General features: G+C 46.7%; 2 protein-coding genes across 3 annotated transcripts in view; both read right to left on the minus strand.

The window, feature by feature from the left end:
* The window catches only part of LOC146839505 (uncharacterized), an 87,434-nt gene extending 68,360 nt beyond the window's left edge, over positions 1-19,074 (minus strand). Inside the window, exon 1 of the mRNA XM_085651544.1 lies at positions 18,973-19,074. The gene's annotated coding sequence lies outside the window, so the exon portion shown is untranslated. The remainder of the gene's footprint in view (positions 1-18,972) is intronic.
* Positions 1-19,148, minus strand: part of LOC146839506 (uncharacterized) — a 38,336-nt gene extending 19,188 nt beyond the window's left edge. The window contains exons 1-2 of one of the 2 annotated variants that reach the window (XM_085651546.1): positions 18,973-19,148; positions 8,270-8,340 (exon numbers count right to left, since the gene is read on the minus strand). The gene's annotated coding sequence lies outside the window, so the exon portion shown is untranslated. The remainder of the gene's footprint in view (positions 1-8,269; positions 8,341-18,972) is intronic. The other variant, XM_085651545.1, reaches the window with a different exon arrangement.
* Positions 19,149-19,686: the final 538 nt, after the last annotated feature.

Raw genomic sequence — 19,686 nt, forward strand, 5'->3', positions numbered from 1 at the left:
ATATGCCTCGAAACACCCCCTGACCACAAGACTACAGCCCCACTCATCGGGACTGTCTTGAGTGTTCCTGTACCGGGGCCGTCTCCTCTTCAGGCGGTCTCCTTCGGTTCACCGAGCAAAGTTTCCGTGGCAGGCTTGGCGGCGTTGGCAGCACACGGGGTTCTCACCGTGGTCACGGGAACCCTGCCTCGAGACAGGCTGCTTCCCGACTTCGGCCAGCACATCTGTTCACCCGGGCTTTTCTCCTTTCTGCTCCGGGAGGCGGAGTGGGCTCCCGTTCTCCGCCGATGCAGCGATGCAGCACTTCGGTTCACCGAGCGAAGTTTCCGTGGCAGGTTTGGCAGCACACGGGGCTCTCGCCGTGGTCACGGGAGCCCCGCCTCGAGACAGGCTGCTTCCCGACTCCGGCCTGCACGTCTGTTCACACCCGGGTTCACCCGGGTCCCCTCCTGGGACCCGGGACTTTCTCCTTTCTGCTCCGGAAGGTGGAGTGGGCACCCGTTCTCCTCCGATGCAGCGATGCGGCACTTCACCACGCGGGGTTCTGTCTTCCTCACAGGAGCCCCGCCTGGATTCTTCTTTGGTCGCCAGTGCGGGGTGGGCTCCCGCCTGGCTTCAGCAGTGACCTGGGTCTCCCCCAGCTCACGGGAGGCCCAGCTACTTCCGGGGGCGCGTTACCAAGCCCCGCCCACAACCAGGGCTTTTCTTGCTACTTCCGGGTCGCCGCGGGCAGCGCGGCGGCCCTCAGGGCTTACGGTGGCTCCTTCTCATGGCACCAGTACGGGGTAGGCTCCCGTTAATCAAATACTTTCAGTAGCGGGGTGGGCTCCCGTTGAAAGCACATAAACACAATAAGGCAGATATGCGGGGTGGGCACCCGCGCCGAAAATAAGTCGGATTGCCGGGGAATCTCCACGCCAGGGATTCCCTTACAAAGATGATTGCAGCTTCGTGCCGCTGCTCCTCGTGGGCGTAAAAATAGCGCGCTCACTAGGAAATAAAGATATAGCGCTTCGCAGGCGCTTGAAATCCCAAAATCCAGGGAAAAGAATGGAGCGCTCTGGCCAGCAGTAAAGAGCAAAGCGCTCTTTCAAAGTAAGCCAAAGTTCAGGGGGCACAAGGCTGGGCTCAGGCAGGCCAGCACACAGGGCCCTCCAGCAGGGAGGCAGTCCCTTGTGGCGGTTCATCCCGGAGCCCAGCAGCACCAGCCCCCAAAGTCAGGACCAGCACAGCAGAGCACACTTTCATGGGGCCACAGCCCCTTCTCTTATACACAGATTTCCTTTGTCACAAAGGTGCAGAGCAAGGGGGAAACCAGATGCAACTGGTTTGGGGGAGCTTTGGAGCACTTTGTTTTGCTCAGCTCCTCTCTCCATTGTCAGGTGGGGGATAGGTGCTCAGACGCACCACAGGGGGCGGAGCCAGCATTGTGGAGTGAAGGCACAACCCTATTCAGGTCCCAGGTGCAACTCCTCCCTCCCATCTACATGCAGATCTCCCTATTCACCACTGGGCAGACTCATCCTGGCTCCTGGAGCCAAGCACACCATCCAGCCCCTGTCAATCACAAGCCAGACATGCACTCCACATCAGGCAGGCAGTCTAAATAGCACACAGAAATGCCAACTTCTGGAAGTGATATTTCTCCTATAGTTATAATAAATCTGCGCACACCATTGCGCAGCATTTATTCTTACGAGTTCGCACATACTAAACTTGACCCTGCACTCCTCTCACACCAGGAATTACCATGGACACACATATCCCCCCTTCATTCCTATGGGAGGGCAGGCCAGTCTCACTAAAGGTAGCACAGAGCGTACGCACTTTACACTGGGACACAGTGCTAAAATGCCTAGAGGCCTAAAACCACTAACACTACAACTCTTAAAAACTATAATTGTGAAAGTCATAATTTGTGTTTTAATTGTGAAAACATGATCCTTGGTCGCGAGTTAGCTAAATCGCCCGCTACTTCTATTGGTCATCCTTGTGTTGAAAATCAGGTGGCCCCCAGCAGGGATCATTTAGGTCCAGACCATGTAGATTTGGTCCCTAGGTGTTGCCCACCGCAGGTGACCATATAAGATTCTATGGGTAAGGGGCAATCACATGACTTATCAAGACCACAGGTTAAGGTAAATCCCCCATCTACTCGGGCCCATAGCAGACCAAATCAGCAATACATGGACTTCCCTCCTGCAGCTTGTCACTATGTGCACATTTTAGTCAACGTGCCTTTACTACGTCCCAATCTTCACTTCAGCTGATGGCCAAGGCTCGACACTGGATGACTCAAAACTCTAATAAAGGTCATCCCATCCAAAATCATTTGATAATGGTCAGAAGAACGCAGTGAATTGGGTCTGATGTACAAAACAATAATGACTGGTTATTTTAAACTTTGATAATGAATGACTAGTGAGAGACCTATTAGGGAGTTTACCGGTTGCCCCCTCACTCCATTCTCAGATTTATGCAGTCTTGTTGGGCTTTTTTTATAGGTCCGCACCAGTACGTAGTTCCACCGTACTCACTTAGGGCCTTTCCTTAGTGAGAACTGGTCATAAGTCTGCCCAGGTGGCTTCTGATGCCCTTGCCCTATCAAATAGGTACTCATTGTTGGAAGATATGGAGGCATGTGATTGACTGATCTCTCCACTAAATAATTTGCCTTCTCAGTCTGTTCTTTATAATGAATATCAAACGGTGTCTGGTTTGGTACCCGTGGAGAGGGTTCAGTTGGTCGTTTTAGGTTCACTAAGCAGTATTACATCCTTACCAATTGACCCTACATCATCCTTCTCACCAGGACCGACAGCGATTTGGTCGGAGGAGTCCCTCAGTGATATAAAGTTTCTCTCTAGGAATATAGCGGGTTATGAAAACAAAAATGATAATCAAAATTGGCATAAAGTGTTTACGAATTCTGATATTATCTGCTTTCAGGAAAATTGGGCAGAGCAGTCTGTCTATGTAAATGGCTACAGCTCCTTTGTTACGCCAGCAGTTCCATCAGCAGCAGGTAGATCTAAGGGGGGGGCTTACTCAGAATTATAGCAATCACGATCACCCTAGATAAAGTGACCTTTATCAATAACTCGCCCCATTTTCATGTTATCTTGGCCGAAGGTTCTGGGAAAATTGATTTGTTACGCATTCATTTTTATAATAATAATTTTAAGAATCCTACACATGTGACAGATGAGGTGGTGGGAATATTGGAATCTCTGATAACATACCACACATTCAATTTATTTGAGCTCGGGATTTGCATGTGTACTGTAGCCCCAATTCGGACCAACGTATTTGTGGGGTAACTGACACTAATGATTCGTTGCTAGTCCATTTTATGCATCATAACTACGGAAACATTTCAAACAGTTTTTCATTAACTTGAGACCTAGTTATAATAAACCCGTGTCACCCCATGACTGGAGAGATGTTGCAGCTATGTGTTGGAGCAATAGGAGGCAGCCATTACCTTCGCGTTCCCAGCATGACCTGCACATGTGGAACGAGCACCATGATTGCTGGTTGCAGGACAACAATCTCCTTGCTGATTGGCCAAAATAGCTTCAGAGGTGGGGGGAGATTAACAGGCTTGGTTGCAGGAGAGCTCTTGCCCATTGTTTTCAACAACCTTTTTTGAAAACGGTAGCTTTCTAATCAGGCTTTTATGTCCAACTGAGAAGCATTTAAGTAAAGACAAAATCTTATGTCATATTCTTCTGTTCCATAGTAACACTTTCAGCAGTAGGATGCAGTTCGGAAAACTAACGTGTACACGCAGTGTAGACGGCATAAGTGTACCATTTGCAAGTCTATGCAAGTAAGTAAGCTGATATTTTAAATTTAACATTATCAGTACTCGCATCGCATCGGGTTCCTGGCATTCACATGGGCTGCTGGTCAGCTGTTGCAGGGGAGATGGGGAGGTGGGCCGGTCGGAGCCCAGCTCAGCTGCTGATCACTATGGCCGGAAGAGGCTTTTGCCGCTGATGAAGATGCAGGTGGTCTAGAGGGGGAGCAGATGCAGCTTTGAAGCTGCTAATAAAAGTGCGGCGCTTGGAAAATCGTCTGCGCCATTGTCCCAGGTGGGCACGTCGTTGTGCCTGCAGTAGGAAAAACACATTACAGAAAATAGAGCACGCACCATGTAACAAACAAGTAAAGGGGCTAGTAGCCATGGGAGAATATAAATAGAAATATGCCCATACTAAGGAGGGACTAATAAGCCTCATAATGAATCACACACCAGCATTTATGAAGGACAAAGACACAAGCCAATCAAAAATAAGGGCGGGGGAGTGAGCGAAACTTCTCTCCGAACCGTACGGAACTACCACAGATCTCCGCAGAGCAGCGCCTGCACGCTGGCTCAAGCTCGACCTAATAAAGGACTCTACACGTTCCAGAGAACACCCATCTAGGTGGAATGAAAAATACTTTTTCCTTCCCAGTCCCACTATCATAACAAAGGTTTTTGATTTGTTAACAAGCAGACCGAGTTCAGCCTTGAAAGTTGAATAAGAGCCAATCAAGCGCTGTAGGGCCAGGGGTGTACTGGCCATCAAAACCACATCATCTGCATAGAAGACAGCAAGCAGCGATAAGCCACTTCCTGATGGAACATCTCTGTACTGCGCGGTCAAAACTTCATTACATTTATTGGTGTAGAAGTAAAAAAGAAAGAGGGCAAGTACACACCCCTGTCGCACCCCCTTTTCAATTTTAAATATTTCTGAACATTCTCCCTGTTCACCAAACCTGACTATTGCCCCTGCCTCTCTATACGTCTCCCTAATAAAAAGAATTATGGAGCTGTCCATGCCCACCGACTCCAAAACAACCCACAATTTTGAGTGGTTTACGCAGTCGAAGGCCGCAGACAAGTCCACAAAAGCCATATAAAACTTTCAAATTTGGTGGTGTGTTATATATAACTGAAAATAATATAATTACAAGTTCGTACACCCCCCTCTGGGCTCTATGTCTGAATATCGTAATCAGAAATTATGTCTGACAAACATTTTGTCCTAAATATAGTTTACAAAAACATCGTCCCATTGGGGTAGATTTCATGTTATTACTCCAGTGTAATGGTTTTGAATCAACAGGGCACAATATTTACGTCCGACAATATTACGACCATAGTTTTCTGGCACCATACCCACTCTGGAAGGATAAAGGAATTCACAAATAGGGTTTTTTGTTAATTTAATTTTTTGAGAGTTTGTTAGCCTTTCTGCACCTTGCATTTCTGCTGGATTTTATTTTCCGTTTCCTCAAAATGTCCATACTATTTTAAGAATAACAGTCTGTATCAAAATGCTTAGCAAACACCCATGGCTAGCCTTGTGGAATTTGCTGATTTTTGTTGATGTGTAAGTGGTTACTATCCAATGACCCTGCATTGAATGACTGTATATGTTTGGAGTTTGAATCTGCTTTTTGCTTTAGAAAGTTGGTGAAAACAGGTAAGCAATTCAAAAACAACAGTTATGTGTGGACGAAGACAATGAAAAATGAGTAAAGTGCTAAGCAATTGCCAGTGTATCTACTTCTGCTTATTTCTGGCGATATGCTGACATCTTTATTAATGTCTTTGTATTTAGTTGTTGAACCCTGTGCCAAGAGACACAGATATTTTTAAAACACAGTATTTCTGAACACCGTGCATAGCTGAGGAGTGCTGCTGCCTGTGGACAGTTGAAAGTCAGAATTTCAACTAGAAAAGGAACAGCTGTTGGATCATTGGGGGATGAGTGATTGGGTGAGATGCCCATAGGTTTGAAGTGTGACTGTGTGATTTTATATTAATTGTGTACACCTTTTTTTATTATTGGTGAAAATCAGCAGCTAAGACCCGCAAATATTTTGAGTACACTGCTTAATGTTGTTTGAATTACTTTAGTGTTTGTTTTCTGTTTGTGCTAGAGGTGCGCGACGTTGCAAGGGCTTTATGTCCGCAACACTTTAAGTTTTTACAAACTTTGAAACTTTGCAATCTTTGTGAAATTCATCAGTTCCGCAGTGTTTTGTTTTTTTATACAGTTTAATTACGCTTTAATTCCCCGTATATTTTTAGGAGAAAGGCACTAAAAATCACTACTTTTTTGAGAAAATAATCTGATAAAACAAATTATGATTAAATTTGCCTTCAGTTGGGAAATTTGGTAACTTTCAACGTGATTGGTTTGGATGTAAACTGAGTACTAGGCCTGGACATGCATTGAGCCCATATATAAGCATAGACTACTAATCTCCTGCATTTGGTTCAACTTTAGGATAGAAATGCGATATTGACCTAAAATAATGTGGAGTCGGCAGTGCCTTTCCCAGTAAGTCCAAGAGCTGTTCCATTAATGTGACAATATACTTTTTCTGTTTCTTAACCTTGAAAAAAATGCCCCACCCTCCATATTGAGTGCGGGAAACTGACAACAGCACATCTGTGTTACATGTGTTCTATATTAAAGCCACCTGATCGGTTGTTTTCAAAAGCCTGTTTTATTAACAACAGCACCACCACCAATAATACCACCACCACCACCACTAATACCACCACTTTAGCGCACCTCTCGCTCACTAGTAATAGCAGGGGCACTGTACGAGGCTGGAGCTGCAGCCGAGACCATCCCTCCCTCCCTCCATGACTGCCATAAAGCACAGCCCGCCCTGCACCAGGAGGTGAAGCCAGCGCCCTACGACAGCTGGAGTGTTTTTTATTAGGCCAAAGATAGCGATGACATTACGCAATACCACACTGCACACTCAAACCTTGGAGAGGGCAGGAAATAGCCACCCCGCTCTTCCTCCTGAGCCACGACAGTGTAATCATCGAGCAAAAGGTGTTGGAGCGCTTTGTTAGTGTTTATAGCTCGGATCAAATGTAACTCTCACTTCACGCTTTGTGTCTGTGTAATTTACAACATTTACACGTCTTCTTCACTGCACTATTTATCACTACTTTGAAGACGTCGCAGGCCGGTCTCATCCTCAGATATTTACAATCTAACAAGCGGTCGAAAAGGCCCTTTATTGCAATGCAATAGGTCTCGCATTTGCTAGAGCTTAAGCTATTAGTATTGTAAATGCCAATGTCTTTTCTTTAGGTTTTAAAACCCAAAACATAAATAAAAGGCATTGTAATTTACAGTTGCAATAGCTCAAACTCGTGTGAAAACTAAACCAATTGCATTGCAAATGCTTGTGTATCTAGCCCTCTTCTTCGATTTCAAACTTAACGGGTCTGCTATGGTAGAAAACAGAATTAATTTGTTGCAAAGAAGCATAGCTGCTCTGTGGAAATTCGCCTCTAAACTGGGTAGAACATCAATTCGAGAAATGGTAGACGTTTATTTGGCAAAATCCATAGCCATAGCCCCTTACGGAGCAGAAATATGGGGCACAGCTGAAGTGGGTGCTCGGCAGAAAGTGGAGGATAAGTTTGTTAAAAAGCTGCTTTCAGTTACTCAGGCTTGCTCGAATCTGAATGCCCACAAAGAACTCAACCTCCCTTTAATTACTGACTCGATCAAACTGGCCCCGCTCCTCTTATGGTTGTGTATCTGGAAAAGGGCCTCCGTTATGTTGAATTAAGCTGTAATAAGAGATATAATCAACCTGGACCGAGCCATTAGTATTCCTTGGCTAGCATATGTCAAGAAGTCTTTGACAGATTTGGGCCTAGCTTTTCTGTACACATCACCCTCTAAATGCTTATCTTTCTCCAAAACGGAGTTAAGAGAGTCTTTTGTTAATAAATGTGAGTTAAAAAGATGGTAATATAATCAAAGTAAAGTCACTGATATATTCTACCAGGCACTGCCTAGGGTGCCCAGAGGACATGATTAATCTCTCTCCTTTGTCTCTAACAACATGCATCGATATCTTTTAACAAGGATGAGATTTAATTTTTTCCCCTGATGGTAGGATACCCAGCATAAGAACATTCACTAAATAATCCATTGCTATGTGCTTGTGATGGCTTGTCTACTCAAACAATGTCTCATATTTTATTCTTCTATTGTTTTTATAACAATGTTAACAAAACTGAGTCTAATTTCTTACTCTGCAGCCCTTACAGTAATTAATACCCTGGAAACCCCATTCATCTGTTTTATGACTGCAAATTTGTTATACTCAGTCATTCGGACTAGGAAAAGTTAATTAGAGAGGGGGGTTGTTTTATATTTGATCATTTTCATTAGCCTGTCGTTAATTGCCCAATTACTGATAGTGAATTGTTGTAAGGCCTTCTTACCAGTGGTTGCAATCTTGCTCTTGCTGTGCAGCACCCTGCAACTAATATGGGACTGCGTGAAGAAGGATACCCTGAAAATAGGGGGAATACATCTGATTAGGACACACAATGCCAAGGGAAACACTCACACCGCAAGCTAGAAACAAGAACCGTCCATGCTCAAGACATGGACACAAACAGCCAGGATAGTAGATAACTCAATTAGGGAGGGGCAATGTTAGATTCGGGTTAATTTATAGAAAGGGCCCGCTCTTAGGAGTCCAGCACATCAGAGAACAACTGTTGCCTGCACTAGCTAAATCACCATAAAACACTTGTTACGGTTCCAGAGTGACCCTTTATCAAATCAACATAACACAGTTGTCCTCTGTTCATCCCTAGCACTTACCGTGATGGAAACACCAGACATAGAACAAGCCTCAAACACACCAGAAAGATTGCAACAGAAAAATCACATGTGGTCCCAGGATCTTATACCTAAAGAAACAAGTCAGATGCACACACTCAAACACAAATAAATGCACAGCTGAGACCATGCACTCTGGCGAAGGACGATGCCAGAGCAGCCGGTCAGTTGCACTCATCAGATAAAGCCCAAACAATGCATAGCAGTAAGCGTTACCCTAGATAACACACACAACACACCTGGACCACCTCAGAATGTGACATCCAATTGGTATTTATGGTCCCTTCTATAAGAGTGGGATAAAGTATCTAAACACAATATTTATGACCCACTGGACTAGAATTTCCTGCCCAAAGGGGGACAAGCTTCACTTTATTGCACCGGCGTACAGAATAAAGCATGCCATGTACCTAACGGAAAGTGAATTCCAGCACGAAGCGGTAGGAGATGTGGCTGCTATTCCAAACCATTATTGCTTAATTAATTTAAACTGTTCCTGATTGCCAAGCCTCGCTGTTCTACTTTTTGATAACCCGAACCTGCATCTACCCAGCAATGGTTACAACATTCCACATTATCTGCAGTTAAGGAACATCTATATTTCCTTTCTGATGACATGGGTTTACAAGATTTCTTCTTGGGTCCTAGGTCACCACATTCTAACAGATTCATATACGCCACTTACAATGAACTGTGGAAAACTTCTCAGCAGGACGATGCTGAACGCTTAAGATAAATTGACAGGATTAATTTGGAAAATGCATTGGCTGTCGTGGACAATGGCATGACTGCATTGTCAAATCACAGATTTTCTTTGAAAAATATTGTATCATATGCATTCTATGTTACACTTAATGACAAGTTTCTATTACAGCTTGGGCAAAGTTAACTGAGAACGATCATGCAATTGAGTGGAAATTGCAGGTTTTAAAATCAAACAGTGTGTTGTGGAAATATCTAAACGCAACAGAATTGTTTTTGTCTTATAATTTAACACACACCGAAAGACTGATTGCAAAAAAGATGGATGCTAGCCATTCTACATAGGCTGGCTTTGTGATACATGACAGTCAGGTATGGGAGTTTAGGCTACCCCAAGGTATCTGGCAAAGGGCACTCCCACCATGCTCTCAATAGGATAGTAGGTAGTGTTAGGTAGGAGTAGAATAATATAATCCTACAACCACACAGTAATGTTATAATGGTTGAACCTGTTGCACGGATTGCGCTGGTAAAGCAGAACTGTGTGTTAGGACGACAGATAGTCAGACTGTATGGACTGAGTCTCTCTACAATGTCAGTACCTGTTGGCCCAATCCTGAGAGCTCATAGTGCCTCACCTAAACTCCCAATCTTCCCAGAATAACAGGTGATTTCTGCAACCTCAAACACGACCCTCTATCCCCAAGGGCACTGTGGAAACGGATCCTCCCCTTTTGTAACTCACTTACTCACATAAGAAAGACACAAAGAAAGTTTACAATACATTTATTAAACCTATTGTAGTCTATTATGAAGTAAATGTGCTGCGATCATTAGGCAGATGCAACTAAACAAAGTAATTTGAATTACTACCAGACTGTACAGGACAAACATCCCAACCATGGCAAATTATATATCTGTCTAGTTCTACCCTTATTTTGTGAGCATAGGGATATATTTGCGATATCTGGGATTGGTCTAAGCCCACATACCTGGTGTATGTAGTAAGGGGGTTGAGTGTAAGGTGGTTGAGTGCAAACTTAGTTTACGCAGGGTTGCATGTCAGGCACTGCTGTCATTCCAGAACAGTCCTCTCAGCCGGAATTCTCCTCTCTGCATCCAAGGGGATGGAACATCATTTATAGGATAAAACTATTGTGCTGGAGATGCCAACATGTTATGGCTAAATGTTAGGCGCTGTTGCTAAACGAGCAAAGAAAACAGTTTACCAAGTTATGTATTTTAGACGACCTTGTACAAAATGTGTAGATGAAATCCCACAAAGAGTCCCTGAATAACAAACATGGGAACTCGTGGACAGGAGGCCAGTCAACCAGCCCTTGGAGAGTGCTTGGGGACCCAGGCCACGACAGTTGCCAATTAGCTGCAGGCCAGCAACATCCAGGCAAAATCCACCAAGTGATAGTCCCCTTCCTAGAGCACAACAAGCCCCAGGCCACCACAAGTCTGCAGATAATCCAGTTGCAGCCCCCCCGCCCCATAGTTCTTCTTGTTAATGTCCCAGCGTCGAACCAGCGTGGTATGTTTTCAATCCCCAAAGCGTCTTTAACTCCTGAAGGCACAGCCCCGGTGGTTATACCCACAATGACCTATGAAGATGAGATCAGCTCAAAAGGTCACCTTTGAAATGCACAGCACTCTCTAAATGTTGTCATGTCTGACATCCTACCCTGGGAGGCTTGATCAGTATCTTTAGTGGGGCCACAACCCTGCCACTTGGAATGCAGGTACCAATTCTACCCCCTCTTAACCAACACAGGAAGGCCCCTCAGAGTGAGAGGTCTACAGTATACCTTGAGCCCCTAGTTTATAGCTGTCTTATCAGAAAATGCACAGATGTAGCCATCCCTCCATCAGCCAGCTGTGAGTTGGAGACAGGTGGATAGGCATACAGAGCCATGAGTACAGACATTCCCACTCTCCCAAAGTGGTATTTCCACCGTCATAATGTCGAATTCACTCACACCACCGGAGCAGGATCGTCATTACGAACTCATCGATATCAAACACTATACTGACACTCTTCTGCATGCAGGAAATCCAGCTCAATAGCCTTTCTACACATCCCTCAGGCCAATCCAATATGAGGAGCAGGCCCTACTGTACCAAACACACTACTCGGTGCCATTCACTACCAGTGTATGTAGCGCACACATACACATGCCCTACCTCTTCCTGACACTGCACCCTGTCCCCAGGGAGTGCTCAGATATAGCAAGAGACATGAAGAACCTTGGCAAGTGTCTTCTTAAAAGCCAAGCCTAGTAACAGTAACCTGCTAACACAGGTCCCGTCATAGCAAATCTGTGGCACATTTAAAGAACTACCTCCGTGGGTGGCACAACCAGTTCTGCTCACCCACGCAGGAGGTAGCCTAGGTTTATGTCTTACCTCTAGACAAGGTACTTACAGCTAACTCAATTTAGCCAATCATGTATACACTAATCACCAGTATGTATATGACAAGCACATCACTTTGGTACTGAATGGCAGTGTAAAAAGCGAACAAAGTCCTTAGGCTAGTACATAGATCAGCGAGGGACAAAAGCAAAAAAAAAGGGAAAGCAACCTAGAAAGGGCCACCTCCAACAGAATTTATTAGGATTGGTATGTTTGATGCAAAGGTAATACAGATCTGCGCAGTATGTGCATAAACACATTTATAAAGGAGGACGGTTGGAACTTGGGACCTCTTAAATATCTCACTAGAGCTGAGATTGGTAACCCGAGCAGAATGACTTCCAGAGTCTCTTGGAATCCTTCATGTAGTCTTCATATCATAGCACAATCCTCATCAACACACCGCTGATGAGAAAGTGCAACAACCTCTTGTAGCATTGTCATATGGGTGCTTGTGGGCACTCACACATTTGGAAGTCGTGCTGAAGTCTCACTCAAACCTGCCTAATTCCTCCAAACTATGGGGAAGAACTAGAACTTCACAAGTGACTTTGCTCAGATGTCTGCTGTGTGCCGAGTAGTACCTTACTATTCTGCACAGAGCAGACACTCTTACAGCAAGTGATCATAAAGATTCCTGTACAGAGAGGAGAGGCCAAAAAGAGTAACTGAGAGTCCCGCCAACATCTGCTAAGACATACACACTTCAAAAAGACACACTGTAGATGCGCCTCAAACACACACACAGCCTGCAAAGACAACTCTACCTTGTTTACATGCACACACACATCCAACCTGCAGAGGTACATTAAAAACACAGACATGTGCGTTCCACTGCTTGAAAGGCCTCCTACCTGGCAGACCCAAGGTCAGTGCACACACACACAATCCCTGCAGCAGACACACAACCTCTGCAGCAGATAATGCTTCTGACATTGGGGTACAGGTGGGCAAGTCAACAAACTAACAGCGAGAGCCAAGCAAAGAGTGTGCACAGATTTCTCATGGAGCGCTAAGATGCAGTGCAATGTGAACAGAATTTTCACAGTGCAGTTAGATGCAGTGCAGTGGCCCACATTTCTCAGTAAAGTAAGCTGCATTGTAACGACAGATTCTATTACAGGACCGGAGGTTTCGGATTATGCTTTCTCCTTCTTTACTGTATCAACTCACAGCAGCCAATAAACATACAATTTAGTAACACAACTACATTGTCCATGTGACTTTGCGTCAGCCACGCCTCCTTAGCCCTCCATAAGAGCCCTGGTCACTGTCCCAGCCTCCTCTTTCTTTGCTGCTCACAGCATGAGCTAAGTACCCCTCGTTTTTTCATTAATTGTATATGAGACGCTTTTGTTACAAGACTGCTTCAGCGCGCTGCGCTTTGCCAAGGTCAGGGCTTACTTGTGAGCGCGATTCAGCGTTGGTGGAGGGCGCTCTGCGCCGCTAGCAGGGGATCGCTGATAAGCCTCCCCTGATGTCGATGGCAGCGTTACGAAGCGCGTGCTTCACATCCTTGTACCGCGCCGCTGGGCGGCATTAATTCGGACCGTTGAGGTCCAGCGCGCTCAGCGCGGTGTCGAGGGCTCCCCTCATCGCCCGTGGACACGCAGAGCCGGATGGTTACCGGCCGACGTGTGCAGCTCACGCGAAGCCCATTTGGGCTGGTTTTCAGTAGGATTTGGGCTCGCGTTGGGCTGCACACTCCGAGCTCGGCTTCCGGGGGGTTTTGGGAGCGCGTTTTCGCTCCGTATTTGTGACGCCTGACTGGCTGCAAGAGAAGTCGCCCTGGGAGTGAGCACACACTCCAGAAACTCTTAAAAAATTTGGCTCTGACGCCTGAAAAGGCTGCAAGAATATAAGTACAGCATCTGCTGAGGGGGCTAGGTACAAGATTGTTTTGTGTGCACCTGGGCTGGCCTCCCCCATTACTCCTCCAGGAATATATTATTATTGGCTCCTCTACCACTGGTGGATTGGTTCAGTTCTTCCACCTTGCAAGCATGAATGAGTGGGTACGGTACGAGGATGATGAGGAGGATGTCTATTATGAGGGTCAGCAAGAGACTGTCCTTGAGGACGATATTGTAGAGGCTCTGGACGCGTCGGTCCAATCCTCTGTCAACAGGGCACTGGAGACGACAGTTCCTTCGACTGTCCATCAAGCATTGGCGGCTGCTTTAAAACCAATTACCAAGCAGCTGGAGAGTTTTGCTAAACGACATGGTTTCACCAAAGGGAAGCACGGGGGACGCTCGAGCACAGAGCAGGCAAAAGTGCGCCGCTGGCCACATGCCACGACCCTGGATACTCTTCCTCCACCCGCGGGTGGCGACCACGCGTACTCGGCTGGCGGAAAGGCCAAGAGTAAGCAGAGAGTATATGCAGACACTGATTCCACCACCACTGCTACTGATACCGATACCAATACCACGGACGAGGAGTCCCCCCCTAAGAAGAGGGCTAAAAAGGTGGTTCCGGCTCCTCCGGAGACGGTGTCCACTACTCCTTTCACTTTCAACCCTAGCGAGATAGTGCACCCGAGGTCTACTGACTGGGCTCCAGCACCGGAGGTGATCGACTACCTACATGAGAATATTCGAAAAGGGTTTGACAAGGAGGTCAGGAATAGACTTCGGTCGGAATGCCCTCGACCGGATCTTCCGGATAAGGTAGCAGAGACACCGGAGATAGACGTCAGCTTGCTCACGTTTTTGAAAAAGTTCGCAAGAGACCCCAAGAAGGGGATAGACAGAGCCTGGCGAGGGTGTCAGGATAAGCTGCTTGACGTCGTGGGTCCCCTCGCGAAGATTCTAGAGATGGCTTTGGTGGCCAAAGAGTCGGCAGCTTCAGTGGATCCGGATATCTTAGCCGGGTGGGCACAGAGAGCAATCTGCTTGCTGGGTAATGCCAACTGTGCAATATCAACAGAGAGGCGCAAGTCCCTGCTCATGCGCATGGACACTAATCTCACTGATTTAGCCGCGGCTGAGCCAGGCCCGCTGGCGGAGGGCAATTTGTTCGGAGACCGTTTCGTGAAGGACGTGTCAAAGTATGTGGGGACTTTCACGTCGCTGGACAAGGCCCAATCGGGGATAAAGAGGGTGTTTACCCAGGGCCTTTTCAATAGGGCCGGACGAGGTAGGGGACGCTCCTCAGGCAGCTTCGCCAACCAAGGTCCCCCAAGAGGCGACTTCGGACGAGGAAGAGGTGACTGGGATTCTACCAGAGGGGGTACCTTCTACCCCACCCGCCGTCGCTTCAACAAGCGCAGATTCCAAAGTGGCGGGAACAGAGCTGGCTTCCACGCACAAAATTCCACAGGTGAGTGTAACAGATTTGTCTCTTCTGCCATTGGGGGGTCGCACTCAGTATTATCTACACAATTGGCGCACTCTAACCCAGGATGCGTGGGTGCTTCAGACGGTTCAGGGATTCCAGCTGGAATTTTACGAGCCTCCCTGTCAAAACACATGGCCCAGGCCTCTCCATTTTTCCCAACACGAATGCAATTTTATAGACGAGGAAATAGAGGCCTTGCTGCAAAAGCGCGCAATAGCTTTGTGCGATCACAAATCTCACGGTTTTTGCAGCAACGTGTTTCTGGTCCAGAAAAAGGGAGGTGGATACAGACTAGTCTTGAACTTGAGGGATTTCAACCATTTTCTAGTATACAAACACTTCAAGATGGAAGGTATACACCTTCTGGCAGACCTCTTGAAACGGGGAGATTGGCTGGTCAGGCTGGATCTAAAAGATGCTTACCTGTCCATCCCTATTTTTCCTCCACACCGCCGTTTCCTACAATTTCAGTGGAAAGGTCGGTGGTTCGAGTATTTGGCCCTTCCTTTCGGGCTTTCCTCGGCTCCCTGGTGCTTCACCAAGGTGATGAAGCCGGTGGTCGCGCATTTGAGAGAGCAGGGAATTCGCATGATCATTTACCTGGACGATATCCTGATCATGGCTCACAGCCCGTCTCTAGTTTTGCAGCACTTGCAAATGACAATGTCTCTCTTACAAAGTCTAGGATTTGTAATAAATCAGACCAAATCGGCTCTCACCCCGTCCACCAGCACGGAGTTCCTGGGGTTTGTGATAGACTCCAAGAAGGCGCAGTTGCACCTTCCCAAAGCGAAACTCAAGGATCTCAGGAAAGAGATAGTAGCCATGTTAGACAGGCAGATGGTGTCCCTCAGGACCATAGCCAGAATAGTGGACTTATTGGCATCCTCCATACAGGCAATATTTCCGGGACCACTGCATTACAGGGCATTGCAGAGACTAAAGATTCAGCACCTTCAGAAGGGTCTAGCTTATTCGGACCTGGTACCGATCTCTCAAGAGGTTCGGGACGAGATGCAATGGTGGCTGGGGCACGTGGAGGCGTGGAACGGCAGGGCCATCTTCGGCTCCTTACCGGAAGTAGTCATCGAGTCCGACGCCAGCCGTTGGGGCTGGGGAGCGCGTTGTGGCGACATTTCCACAGGCGGAAGATGGTCTCCCCAGGAGTTAGAGTTACACATAAATTGTCTGGAGCTCCTAGCGGGCTCCTTTGCAATTCGGACGCTGTCGCCCAAACAGACAGCTTGCTGCATTCTGTTACGAATGGACAACGTGTCGGCCGTGAGATACATAAACAAGCTGGGGGGAACGAGATCGCCCCTGTTAGTGGAGATTGCCAAGGACTTTTGGCACTACTGCCTGCGCCACCAAATAACAGTAATAGCGGAATATATTCCAGGGCAGTCCAACCTCATAGCGGATTGGAACTCCAGACATCTGAGGGATTACAGCGACTGGAAGCTGATGCCGAGCATGTTTCGCTGGCTGCAGAGGCTTTGGGGGCCGTGTCACACGGACCTGTTTGCCTCCAGGTTGAATCGACAGATTCCCCACTTTTTCAGCTGGAGACCGGATCCAGTGGCGACTGCCACGGACGCGTTCCTCCAGGATTGGTCGGGAGCAGTGAATTATGCCTTCCCGCCGTTCCTCCTCATTCCGAGAGTAACCTCTCATGTTCTCAGACAGAAAGCGGAGGTGATCTTAGTGACACCACGGTGGAAATCGCAACCATGGTTCCCGATACTGCTGGAAATGAGCTGCGATCTTCCCAGGAGACTCCCTTGGTCGGAGTCTCTGCTCCTGGGACCGCACGGGGAGCAACACCCTCTGATCACATCGGAGAGGTTGTCGCTGATGGCATGGAGAATTTCCGGCAACAGTGGGAAATGCCGGGAATTTCGGAGGCAGCTTCAGGCTTCATCAGGCAAGCGTGGGCTCCTTCCACCAGGAAGCGATACTCATCAGCCTGGACAAGCTGGATGGGTTGGTGCGTGGAACGGAGTCTGGATCCCGTGGGGACCGGACTATCCGCTATTGTGAATTTCCTTTCGGAAAAGGCTGCGAGTGGCCTTGCCTATCGCTCTGTAAATAACTTCCGATCGGCCATTTCGGCGGGGCACGCACCGGTGGATGGAAAACCGGTGGGCATGCATCCTATGGTATGCAAGCTTCTTAAGGGTATTCGGATGGCAAATCCCCCCAAGCCCAAGTACTCGGGCTTATGGGATGTGTCCTTGGTCATTTCTTTGTTCAACAGTTGGCCAGTGAATAGTCAGTTGTCAAGAAAACAGCTTTTCGCAAAATTAGCGATGCTGTTGTGCCTCTCGGCCTGTAGGCGCTCATCGGATGTGCGGGCATTGGATATTACAGGTAGAGTATTTACCCCAGAGGGGGTTTCCTTTACTATCACGGGTCGTACTAAAACACTGTCTAGATACATTGAGTATAATGCTTTTCCGAGTAATGAAAAATTATGTGTGGTCCAATGCTTGAAAACCTATGAGGAATGTACCCGACCTTTGAGGTCTGAAGGTTCTACGCAGCTCCTGCTTGCAATACAAAAACCTTTTAAACCGGTGACTGCTGCAACTATAGCCAGATGGCTGCGTTATGTTATGAAGGAAGCAGGTGTTGATGTTCAAATGTTTGGCGCACATTCTGTGCGAGGTGCGATGGCTTCAAAGTCATTTATGCTGGGTTCTAGTATTCAGGACATTATGCATTGTGCGGATTGGTCTTCAGAGTCAACATTCAAACAGTTTTATTATAAGCCGGTGGGAGATATAACATCAGTGGTATTTAATAAGCGTTAAACTAGCATAATCCGAAGCCTCCGGTCCTGTAATAGAATCAAAAATTAGCTAGCATTCGCGCCAAGAATTTTCAATTCTATTAAGGACACGGAGGCGAGGATTATCCCACCCGGCTATGCACAATATGATTGTTCATGTTTACCCACCCGTTGATGATATTATAAACCTTTGTGGTAAATGGAGTTTACGGGTTGTTCATGTTGGTTTTTCCTAGGTGCAGACAAGAAGTCTGAATGAAGAGGCCTTCACATTGAAGCTTTTTGGAAGGACGTTGTGTTCCGGTTAATCGTTCAGATCAGACGGCAGGTCTGGAAGCGGATATCTTCACGTTGAAGACTGCGCAGAGGACTTGGGTTCCTGTTAAACTTCCAGGTTGGAAGAGTTTGTGAAAGTTGTGGATTATTAGACTTTACGCAGATCGAGCAAAGAAAGAGGAGGCTGGGACAGTGACCAGGGCTCTTATGGAGGGCTAAGGAGGCGTGGCTGACGCAAAGTCACATGGACAATGTAGTTGTGTTACTAAATTGTATGTTTATTGGCTGCTGTGAGTTGATACAGTAAAGAAGGAGAAAGCATAATCCTCGCCTCCGTGTCCTTAATAGAATTGAAAATTCTTGGCGCGAATGCTAGCTAATTTTTGATTCCTCATAGTGCAGTAAAGTGCAGTGTGCACAGATCTGTCACAGTGCATTAAGATGCAGTGCAGCGTGCACAGATTCCTCATAGTGCAGTTAAGATGCAGTGCACAGATCTGTCACAGTGCATTAAGATGCAGTGCAGCGTGCACAGATTCCTCATAGTGCAGTTAAGATACAGTGCACAGATTACTCACAGTGCATTAAGATGCAGTGCACAGATCCTCTCTTTAAAACAAACGATGACCACACACACCCCCAGGGCCGGATGGAAAGGCCCCCAGAGGTCCCTGGATAGAAGAGCCTGGCTCCTGAAGGAGATTTCCTCCAGGATTATTCAGTCTATTTGTACAAACACAGCACAAGGTGGTGACAATCTCCTACCTGAGCAGAAACCTGTGCAGACATTTCCAGGCTCTCTCTTCCTCCTATGGTTGGGGTGGGGCCGGTGCAGATTTGTGGTCTGGGGTAGGAAGGGGGTCTATGAGGGTCTGAAGATGAAGATGACTGCACAGAGAGACAGGGCGTACTTCCTCCTCTGCAGCAGGCTGGACACAGAGGGAGAGGCCGGAAATGATGTCACCATCTGCTGCTTGTACTGTCTCTGCCACTGCTGACCAGGAACAGGAAACCTTTCTCCATTTCATAGAATGTGCTCAGTGGAATTCATCAGCAGGCAGGCGCGCCCTCTGCTGGCTACTTAAAGAACCTTCACATCCAGTCTCCAGGAGTGAATATACGCAAACAAGCGTTTTGTGGCAGGAAATATCTGGGTTTTTAGATGTCACAGAAATGAATGTTTTTAAGATACACACAGTCCTAGTACAGGGTCTCACCCTTGTTTGCTGCTGTAAAAAAGTATTTACATCATGTCTTCATATGACCCTTTTCAAAACACTGACGCAGAGGACTAAACAGTATTTACAGAAATTGTCAAGTGGAAGTGACAGTTTATATTTCATTAAATATATGAGAATACGTGTTAGTGGTGCAATTAAACTGGTCAGCCTATTCATTTTTTAATTATTTTTTTAAAACACTTTAATTAACGGGTTTTTCAAATTCACATCATGGTACATAGCAAAGTAAATAGAAAAA

Source organism: Triturus cristatus, chromosome 4_1 (genome assembly GCF_964204655.1).
Source record: "Triturus cristatus chromosome 4_1, aTriCri1.1, whole genome shotgun sequence".
Taxonomy (NCBI): Eukaryota; Metazoa; Chordata; class Amphibia; order Caudata; family Salamandridae; genus Triturus; species Triturus cristatus.